The 11,723-nt window shown below is 33.9% G+C and overlaps 1 protein-coding gene across 8 annotated transcripts in view; it reads left to right on the forward strand.

Annotated features, from left to right (window-relative positions):
• LOC106884166 (protocadherin Fat 4) overlaps nt 1-11,723 on the forward strand; it is a 693,587-nt gene that overhangs the window by 315,842 nt on the left and 366,022 nt on the right. The window lies entirely within an intron of this gene.

Genomic DNA, 11,723 nt, shown 5'->3' on the forward strand with positions numbered 1-11,723 from the left:
TATTATTCAAAAGAATTCCAAGTTTTTTTGTTTCATTTATATTCTTATAAAATTAATGTGGGATATAGAATATGGAATATATAGTATATATAGTAAAATGAAATGAAGTATAGAATGTCTTATTGAATAAATGAAATATTGAATATTAAATATTAAATACTGAAGGACTAGTATACTTTCCTGCTTTCTAGCAGTCTTCAAGGTCCCATGTGACAGAAATGTTTCAACTGTAGTTGACTGGCTGTCTTTTGTCTTTTATATACATTCCTGTGGACAGCAGTAGTAGTAGTTGTTTGGCTATTTTTAGAAATGATGCCAGACCATTTTTCAATGTTTATTTTTAGAAATGATGACATTTGAGAGATTTTTTGTTTAGGTATAGGGATAAGATTTTTAAACCCCAAATAAGATTAATTTAATCATTGTTTGTTAAGCTTGGTTTGAATTTCTTAACAAAGTCCTATTCTCTCAGTTTTCTCTCAATTTCATTCAGATTGTAAAGTTTATGAAATGGAAATATCATAAAAGTTTTTCGACCACATGTTGCCAGATGGCTACTCAGTGGTATTTGGAGGACCTCTGGGTTTTTAATCTGTTGTCGATACACACACCCTTATGTGGTCTGCACTAGAAATACCATGAATGGGGCCTTGATGTTTAGGCAAACCTGGATTTCTAAACAGGACCACTCCAGTCTTGTGCAACGAACTATAGTTGATTATGACCATTGTAATTGTTGTTGTCATCATCATCAGTACCAGCCCATCAGCATCATCTCAACGTTCAGTATCATACCTGCCATTTTCATCACACCACCACCACCACCATCATCGTAATTTCTTTAAGTAAACTGATGTTTAAATAACATTCAATGCTTATTCAACAAATGTAGAATTGTATGAAACCATATGAAAATTCTCTTTAACTATTTAGTGGTTATATATTCACTGAAGGTTTCCCTCCCCCTGTATATAATGCACAAGATTGTGTGCGTGCGTGTGTGTGTGTGTGTGTGTGTGTAAAACTGTTGTGATTTCTTAAATTCATATTAAGCAATAGTTTATCAAATGTAGTTTATTTTACATATCTCAAGACATTGATTAACATTTCATACAACTTATTTTAATCAAATAATTTCTATATTTTAATACCAAAACGAATGGTAAGAGTTTGCTTTCTTCCTTGCTATATCGTAAAAATTACCATAATTGAAAATAGTCTTATCTCAAGCTAAAGGGAATTGCTTTCAAGTATCATACATAGAATGAACTTTGTCTTCATCATCATCATCATCATCATCATCATCATCATCATTTTATTTTTTTTGTTGGTGAAAGCAATATCTTAAATGGTTTTAAACAGTCATATCAAACCTGAAGCTTATCTCGTTTAGTTTGATACCAACAATTTCTAAACATTCTTTTATGTTCTTTTTTTTTCTTTTTTTTTTTTTTTTCGAAACTTTCTTTTCAGCACAATAACGTGATTTAAGTCTTAAAACCAAGAATTTACGTAGGGAGAAAGCAATTCATAAATTCTGATGGCTGTTTATATATTGATTCTTATCAGAAGCAAAATAGATTGAATCTATTTCTGTAAGTTCTTGTTGTTCACCTTTTTCCACTACTATCGAGCCATGAGTCCATTATCTTAATGAGTTTATGGTAGTTTTGTGAATGAGATATATCTCTCAATTAAAATCATTTTGTTTGAATTTCCAAGTCATTATCATTTCAAAATTCATTACCAAACTATTAGTGTCAGTATCCAGGTCCTCTTACAGACACTACCAACGTACCTTTTAGTGTTTAATTCACTCAAATTTTAGAATATTTCTGTTATTAAGTTTCACTGTTGTATTTTATTATTATTATTGTTTTATCAAATTCCTTTTATTTGCACAGTCTGAGACAGAAAGATGTCAAATTTGCACTCTATTGGAAATTTGGTTGTTAGTACCATAAAACTGCCATAATGATTTCCATTCAATGAATTTTTTTAAATTAAAATTTATTTTCTGAGTTTTATTTTATTTTATGTTTTAGTTTTATTTTATTTTATTTTTTCTGATTTCATTTCCTCTTTTGGACATAAAATTGAATTAAATGAGAATGTTTAAGTAATTACCAGTGTCACCCACCTCTTGATAAAACAGCAGTTATTTCTCTCTGATTATTACTTTAAGTCTGTGTTTATTGTTTTCTTTTACTGAATCTATTTATGATACAGTTAATATGTCTTAGCTTTTATATCTCTGCGTCTGATATAAGCTTATCGCGTCAGACAGCGTCACACAGTCATAGTTAAACATTTAAAATCTTCATTACTATAAAATATTCATTATAGTTTTGATATATTTTGACCTTTCAATCATATATGTATATATATATATATATATATATATATATATATACACACACATACACATATATATACATACATACATACATACATTTATATATATATATATATATATATATATATATATATATATATATATATATATATATATATATATATATATGTATGTATATAGTTTTGTCTTCCATAATTTAAAATAAATTTGTGTATGAATCATTTATTTGTATATTTTATATCATCATAATTGGGGAAACAATATTTTTTTAATGGACCAATCACAGTTTCACTACAATTCTGATAGAAAGAATATCAAGAGAGTATCTGTAATTCAAAGCAGAACAAATATCTCAAAGGACTTTTTTTTTTCCTCTAATAAGTATTTGTATCCTTCACCAGTATTGATTTTGATGAACGATGGACACATAATCATTTTATGCCTGCCTTGGCTGAAAGGGCCATCACCTTCAAAGTTCCTCATCCTGAAATCAGCATTTCCCAATTTTCTGTGTCTTCCTCTGCTGCTGTTTCCTTTTGGCTCTTCTTTACTCAAATGTTGTCCTCCATGTGTATCACGCATCCAAACCAGTTCGGTCTTCTCTCTTGTATGCTTTATTTTCTCTCAGTTCATTTGTGCTTCCTCGTTCACACACATTACACATCCAGTAGAGTATACTCACCTCATTTCTTTCTAAACTATACAAATGCTCAACATTCAAAACCCATGTTTTGTAACCTAAAAACTATACATATTGCACTTCTGTATCACAGCAGAGTTAACAGGTTCCTGAACTTTTCCAACTACATTGTACTCTGGCTATTTTGCTTTGGAACACCCCAGGCAGTGCTGGACTAACCATTAAGAAAAATATGCATGTGCTCAGGGCATTGAGGGAAGGAGGGGGCACCACAGAAATGGTAAATGGTTTACGGCACAAAAGAAATAACTTTAAACTTGCTAAAATAATATTTGGGATGCCTTTATCTCTGCTAAGTATATATGCAGATGTGTTATCTAAGATTAATTTTGAGGATCTGACCTGCAATTTTAAAAAATAGGAGGAAACTTTTCAAATATAAATAAAATGGAAGTATACAAAATACAAAAATATATATTATTTCCCCTCTCATTGTTTTGTTTTGTTTTGAAAAATAAAAATTTATTTTATGGTTTGTTATTGTTTATATTTTGAATTACATTATCTTTTATGGGGGTACTAAAATCGTCTAAGTGCTTAGGGCCTCGATGGGACTTAATCCAGCCCTGACCTCAGGCTACTAATTTACACACACGCACACACATACACAGATCAATAACACTTTTCTTGTCCTTCCCCTCTCCTTTCAGTACTGGATTAACCATTAAGCCAAAAAGCTTGTGTATAGAGCATCAAAGGGAAGTAGAGTTCCACAGAAATGGTAAATGGTTTGCAGCACAAAAGAAATCACTTTAAACTTGCTAAAATAATATTCAAAGTGGTTTATATGATCAGGAATATAATTTCAAAGTGTTCATGGTGTCATGGTGAGGGTCTTATCAAAGGATTTGTGATTAAAAGAAGTAGAAGACTTCTCGAATATAAATAAAGTGGAAGTATACAAAAATAAACATTATTTCCCATCTTACTGTTAGTTTTGTTTCATTTTGAAAAGTAAAAATTTATCAGTGTTTAGGGCTTCTAAAGGTCTTATTCCAGCCCTACTGTCACTTCAGTTTTTCTCACACTTCCTTCTTGCCTTTGCCTTCTTCCCCTTCATTTCATTTCTCTTTCCTTCTACCTCTCTCACCAAGTTCCTCTTACTACTACTACTTTTCCTGTGAATTTTCCTAAATCACACACACACACACACATACACACACACACACACACACACACACACACACACACACAAAGTTCTTACACAGTTTTCTCCTACTAAATTCAAACTTATTTGGTCAACTGGAGATTTTAATAAAAGAAAATTACATTTCCCATCACTGCTATGCTATGAGATTGAACCCAGGACCAAAAAGGTGACCCCCTTCAGTCTTGAATGACCATGGGATTGCACCTAGAAAGTTACCCTCCAAGGCACAAGCCCAGGCAAGGTTGTTTATGGAAGACCAGTAGTCGCTCATGCATACCAGCCTCCCCTCTCCATGCCACCAATGTTATCCAAGTGAAAGGCAAAGGGGCCGATACAGCTTGGCACCAGTGATGTCACAACTCATTTCTACAGCTGAGTGAACTGGAGCAATGTGAAATAAAGTGTCTTGCTCTAGAACACAACACGCAGCCCAGTCCGGGAATCAAACTCACAACCTCACGATCATAAGCTTGACGCTCTAACCACTGAGCCATGCACCTTCACACAGAACCCAGAACCACATGCTTGTGAAATAAGTTCCTTAACCTCACTGCTATATCTGCACCCTTGTATTACACTAGTGCCAATTAGACATGTTTTACCTGCCATTTCCAGTAACTTCCCTATAATTTCACTTCATTCTCAACACGGCTGTGTGACTTCAACAACCTAAATTAGATTGATACAAATACACACACACATACACACACACACACACACACACACACACACATACAAACAAGTTACTGGCAGCGCTTGATTGACATTTGCTTTAAATCTTCCACTGAGTTCACATTGATGACAGTAACCAATATTTTCAGAAACAGTAGTTTGTCTCTAATGATTTCTTTGTTTTTATTTTTTAAGATTTATATATTCTTGTTCTTTGTTTCTCGTGGATAGACAAACCCAGATATTTGCTCTCACAATAAATATGTTGTTACTGTTTATAAAAGAACCAAATTAATTGGAACAGATTTCTGTTTTTCTTACCTGTGCTTTAAATTAGACATTGAACACTTATACTTTTTTTTTTTTTTTTTGCTTCAGCTGATAAACATCTATGATTTTTACTGCAAATGCTACAAATTATGTATAATTATATCCCTTAACAATCTTATAAACAATGAAAGGTTAACTATACTTGTTCCCTGTTTGCAGTGTTTCGTTAATGCAATTTAATATCTATTGTTGTCTCTGATTTTATTTTAAAACACCACATATTTTTGTTTTAAACAGAGAAACATTTCTTTCTTTCTGGTTTGGTATAATTTTATTTCCATAAAATTACTGTGATAAAAATTTTAGGACACTATTTTTCCTCCAAGTTTTGTATAATCTTATTCTTCAGCTTAATAACTGTGGAGTTTAGGGTGGTGAGCTGGCAGAATCATTAGCACACCGGGTGAAATGCTTAGTGGTATTTCGTCTACCGTTATGTTCTGAGTTCAAATTCTGCTGAGGTCAACTTTGCCTTTCATCCTTTCAGGGTTGATTAAATAAGTACCAGTTACACACTGGGGTCGATGTAATCAACTTAATCCTTTTGTCCATCCTTGTTTGTCCCCTCTCTGTTTAGACCCCTGTGAGTAATAAAGAAATAATTGTGGAGTTCTTTTTTCTTTCTATATTTTGATTTCTGTCACAAGAAGTCAAGCCAAGGATGCACACAAAGGCACATCTACAGACACTCACATATTTACATACATGACAAACTTCCTTCAGTTTCCATCTACAAATCCACTCACAAGGCTTTTGTTCCCTGGGGCTATAGCAGAAGATATATACTCAAGGTGCTGCATAGTGAGATTGAACCCAAGACTACATCATTGGGAAGAAAATTTAGTTAAGACTTACCTCAGTCATTATCACTACTGCAACTGTGCAATTGTATGTTTATCTTTCCGTCTAAGTTGTTATTTAGAAAGAAATGATATCTTAGTTAGGTAGCACTGATATGCTTTGGTTCATGATTTCGCTTGCATCTGGTTTGTAGGGTAAAATCTCTGAAATAAAATGTCATCTTAATAAGATTAGAAGTGTGTCAAAGTATAAAATTCCAATTCCATTTAAAGCTGCTCTCGGCCAGAACATGCCATCTCTGTTACAACAGCAGTGCAAATGATATAAAATGTTCTTTTCCTATTCACAGAAGACTCAGTTAACATTGTGTAAAGTAAGGTGATATCGAGCAGAGTTTTAATAACTAATTCCCACATGGAAAATAGCAAAGCAATGCTGTAAATAGTTCAGTAGATGGTGGCTGTAAGTTGCTGGAAACTTCCCACTTACCAACTAAAAGCTCATGCCATCGTTCAATGTATTTTAATGTTTTGGAAAGAAATTAATCTAAAAATATTGTAACTTTTGACTACTTTATCTTGACATCAGTTCGCTATAAAGTAAAAATTTGAAACCTTTTAAGGTATCGTAAAATAGGTAAAACTTTCAAGTTCAACTTGAAAAATACAAACTCTGAAAACAGCACTTTCTTACCACAACTACACTTTCCATTAGATAGAAATATAATGTAATTAATTTTACATCTCACTGTTATCGATAAGCAGGCATTAAATACCCATAAGCATTCTCTTGTAACTTACTTAGCTGCAAGTTCTCCAGTTATATCAAGTTGAGTGGCAAGTTAGTTCTAACATTTGCATCATCATCAGAGGATTCTGGTCAGACATAAATTCTACTTTCTCTCTGTCTCTCTCTCTCTCTCTCTCTCTCTCTCTCTCTCATACACAGTAAATGTAAATATAATTGTCTGTCACAGTGTGTGTGTGTGTGTGTGTGTGTGTGTCAAAGCTTGTTCTTTCATCATTTTTAAACCAATAGATTTCAGGAATGCTTTCTTACAACAAGAAAATATTCAGTTTAAAAACAAATTCACCAGAAAAGTAGTAAGTGGCCGCTGCTTTGCATCTCTGTAGATATTTATGTATGAAACAAGTACATAAGATGTTTGGCCTCAAGTCACATTGTCATGTCAGTACTTATAAGTCTGTTTATCTCCCCCACCACCACCACCACTCTCTCTCTCTCTCTTTCTCTCTCTCTCTCTCTCTTTCTTTCTTCATTTAACACTTGTTTTCCATGAAGGCATGGTTGGATACCTTGACATGATCTGGCAAGCTGCAGGGCTGCATTGTGCTCCAATGTTAGCTTTGGCATGGGCTCTATGGTTAGATGTTCTTCCTAATGCCAATCCCTTTACAGTATGTACTGGGGTCCTTTTTTCATGCCACCAGCACTAGTGAAGTCATCAAGTAACTTGCAAGACAAGAAAATGTCCCCTTAACTAAATAACTTTGAAAGGTTTCAGCCAGTATAGGCCCAGGCCATGTCTAACTTAGTAGCGCCACCTGGTGAAGTCTTTTAGTCATAAACGGGGCGCCATGACCCACTCTAGAAAAGAGTTATTATTGTTGGAGACATATCCAGGTGTAGGAGTTTGGTCTGGGATTTTTTGAAGAAATTTGTCCAGTGAACATTTGAATTTTATGGGATCCGTTTCCATATAAATCCTTATATTCTAGAAGGATCTAGAATGATCTATCACATTAAAACTGGATGCTGATTGGCTAAAAACTCGGCCTTTCACATGATCAGGGTTGAGTGATGTTGTGGCTTAAACTCTGTAATATGGTAATTCAGTTTCGAGTCTCAGTACAGTTACTCCACAATTTATAAGGGGGGTGGAAGTTGCTGGGAAGAAGATAAGTTGATAGTGATGGGGTACCAAGAAGATAGTAATGATGAGGTACCTCAGAGAGAGTAAGAGAGAGAATGTGTGTGTGTAACAATCAGTCTCCAGAAATGTTCAAATTATAAAATCTATTTATTTCTTTATTGCCCACAGAAGGTGGGGAGCTAAACATAGAGGGGACAAACAAGGACAGACAAAGGGATTAAGTCGATTACATTAACCCCAGTGCGTAAATGGTACTTAATTTATCGACCCCAAAAAGATGAAAGGCAAAGTCGACCTCGGCGGAATTTGAACTCAGAACGTAACGGCAGACGAAATACTACTAGGCATTTCGCCCAGCGTGATAACGTTTCTGCCAGCTCGCTGCCTTAAAGTTAGAAAATATATTGGCATTCGGTCCAACTGTGTAGATTTACATCTGACTATATAATCTTGTAAGTGTAGGTCAAGAAAATTACTACTTCTACTACTGTTACTGCTACTCTCACTATTGCTGTTGGCGTTTGCATATTACATACATAGTGACAGTGGGGGGGGGATGTGAGAGAAACTTTAGCTGATGTAGCTATTATTACTTGTGTTGCTTATCCTTGAATAACAATATCGATTGATTTATCAGCTTTCTATGATTGTACTTATTCTCTCAATGAACCAATTGCATGGCCCACTTTCACTCCCATCCTTACAATTCGTGACTGGAGCCAATCAACTTCCTTTACACCACTCATATTTTTAACAATAGTAAAAATGTCGCATCTAATTTCTTCTTCTCTAAAAAATCGGTTTTCTAAGTTTATTAACATGAAACCCACAAAACAGACTGTAAATTTGGGGAGTTTTTTTTTTCTTCTTTCTATTATTCTTTATAGGTCCATAAATTTCAGTCACACCAATAATATAATGAATTTTAGAGCTGTAATCTCAGACTAGTTACATTATAAAAGTTATAGATCTGTCACTAATCAAAGTATATAGCCAAAACAGTAAATGTGTGACATTATTTTGTTGGCTTATCTTAATAATAATGATAATAATAATAATAATAATTTATATAGGCTTCAAAATCATCTAAAAAAAATTATTATTGTCAATAAGAAAAAAGATTACAATAAAAATCATAGTGAATGAGAACATTTCTTGCAATAAAATGGGATTGATAAAGGTAGACTCCTTCCACAAAATGATTTAATTGAACATTAGATAGGGGCTGGTATTGATAATGAAATTAGATTTATGCGGATATGCATCAACATATATGATAAAAATTGAGTGGAAAGGGGAAAATGGTTTATAGTTTACTGTAGTTAACAAATGTAAATTCTTCATTGTCATCATCATTTAATGTCCGTTTTCCATGCTGGCATGGGTTGATCAGTTTGACAAGGAACTGGTAAGCTGCACCAGGCTCCAGTTTTCTGTTTTGGCATGGTTTCTATGGCTGGATGCCCTTCTTGATGCCAACCACTTTACAAAATGTACTGGGTGCTTTTTATGTACTATCAGCTCAGGAGCTATTTTACATGGCATCAGCATGGGTGCTTTACACATGGCACCACTACGGGTGCTTTTTATGTGGTGGCCTCAAAAGACCCCTCTAACCCATGCTAGCATGAAAAAGTCAGCATAAAACTCTGATATTAAGGATGATTTTTAAGTCAGATTCATTTTCACATTGCTGCAGTCTTTGTTCATTCTGACACCAAATGTGAATCCTCCTCCTCCCCCTCCTCCTCATTTGCCAACTTACCAATCTATTATACCTTAGTCTTTACTTGCAACACTTTCTATTAGTTTGTTGACCATACCAAATACAGTCTGTGATTGTAGTTACCCCCAAAATGAAACGAATATATCATAAGGTGGAGAGAGCTCTTGAGTCTGGAAAGACAAGAACAGCCCTGGTGTTAATAAAAATAGTTGGCTTTTGTTTTGTTTTTTTTTTTGCTCTTTTTTTAGGGTCACATATTCTGATTGTTGGGAGGGGAGTCTATCATCATCATCATTATCAACATCAACAGCATCTGTTTTTCATGTTGGCATGGGTTGAACAGTTTGACAGAAGCTGGCAAGGCTCCGAGCTGCACCAGGTTCCATTGTCTGTTGTTTCGGCATGGTTCCTTGCAGCTGGTTGCTCTTCCTAACATCAACAACATTACAGAGTGTATTAGATGTTTTTTATGTGTCATCAGCACCGGTGCTTATTATGTGGCACAACACCAGGGCTGCGTATAGTCAACATAAATGATTTCAGTACATTACTGATTCATATTTCATTGACCATGGAGAGATAAGAATAGGCCCCCTCAGAATTTGAACTTGAAATGTAAAGAAGCATTATTATATAACTAAATATGGCAGAGCATCTTGTCTGATGCACCACTAATTCTCGCATTAACTTATACTGGAATGAGTCTATTGGAACATTCATTTGTGAAGTAAAATACCTCCCAAACTGTTTTTAATACGTAACAAATATCAGCTTTAGAAAACTTGAGCTTTACTACCTGTTTAGAAAACAAGCACTTAAAATAAAAACGAGGGTGATGATTGATAGTTTGAACTCATTATTCTGTTTCAATTGTTTGTTTATGTTATTTTATTTATTTTTTATCACTATTTACTAATAATGTGATGTTTACATTCAGAATTACTACGTGGAGAAAATAGTGGAAAATTATAGATATTTTAACTTTTTGTTAAGAAATTTCTTAAGCGTTCCAATTCTGAAAAATAACAGTTTACTAAATGATTCTTGTTCTACTTTCAACTGAACAAATATTTTTATAAATGAAATATAGAATAAAGAAAATATTGGGGAATTAGTATCTAATATTTCTTGCATTTTTCACACAAACTGTTCCTTGTTAATTCTGTTTTGTTTAGAAATTTACAGAAATTTACAGATTTTAATGTCAGAGAGTAAGATTCCTTTAGAGCATATTCTAATACTGTCGTAGTTTTGTTCCATTTAACTGTTATTACCATGATCAAGTAGAATCTCAAAGTGAAATGTTCTGAGATAGGGATTTCCTAAGTAGGAACATACTACAGAAGATAAACTACATGTAAACCATTATATTGCTGACATCAAACATACAAATTACTTTTGAACACTGATAGAATGAAGGATTCTTCTGGCTGCCAATATGGATTGGAATCATGTGTGCTTACATCTGGGAAAAGCTGAAACTACTATTATGTATCAACTTTGAATGGAAAACCAGACTAGAAAGTGATGTGTTATCTTTAGTGAGTGTCATCATAGAGGGTTTCCTGTCTTTCCTGTGAGCTACGTATTGATGGGAAAACGGCTAAGCTGAGAATTCACCAGGTGAACAGAGTTTCACAGAATATTAAGAAGTTATTCAATAGAAAGAATTCTGGAACAGCTATATGAATTCTGTAAAGATCCAAGTCATAGAAAACACTGTGTTGTAAGATTGGTAGAAGCAATGACAATGAAAGATTGGAGCCCTAGAAATTAGATATAATGGAAAAATATAGATAAAATAATTATTAATGCCACAGTTTTGGTGGCAGTGGTAGTTGGTGGTAGTAGTGGTGGTTGTAGTAGTAGTAGTAGTAGTAGTAGTAGTAGTAGTAGTAGTAGTTGATGTTGTTGTTGTCTAACCACTAGTTGCTCTGATCCAAGAGACCTACAATTAAGGACATTCTAACCATAACCATCACATCTTTTTTGTATATTGAGGGGCTGCAATGCTCAATTTGTCCTTCAGATGGTAGTGTGAGATTTGAGGGTGATTTAGTTGCTATTACTTACCCGTTGAATGACTGCATGTGG

Source organism: Octopus bimaculoides, chromosome 1 (genome assembly GCF_001194135.2).
Source record: "Octopus bimaculoides isolate UCB-OBI-ISO-001 chromosome 1, ASM119413v2, whole genome shotgun sequence".
NCBI classification, from domain to species: domain Eukaryota; kingdom Metazoa; phylum Mollusca; class Cephalopoda; order Octopoda; family Octopodidae; genus Octopus; species Octopus bimaculoides.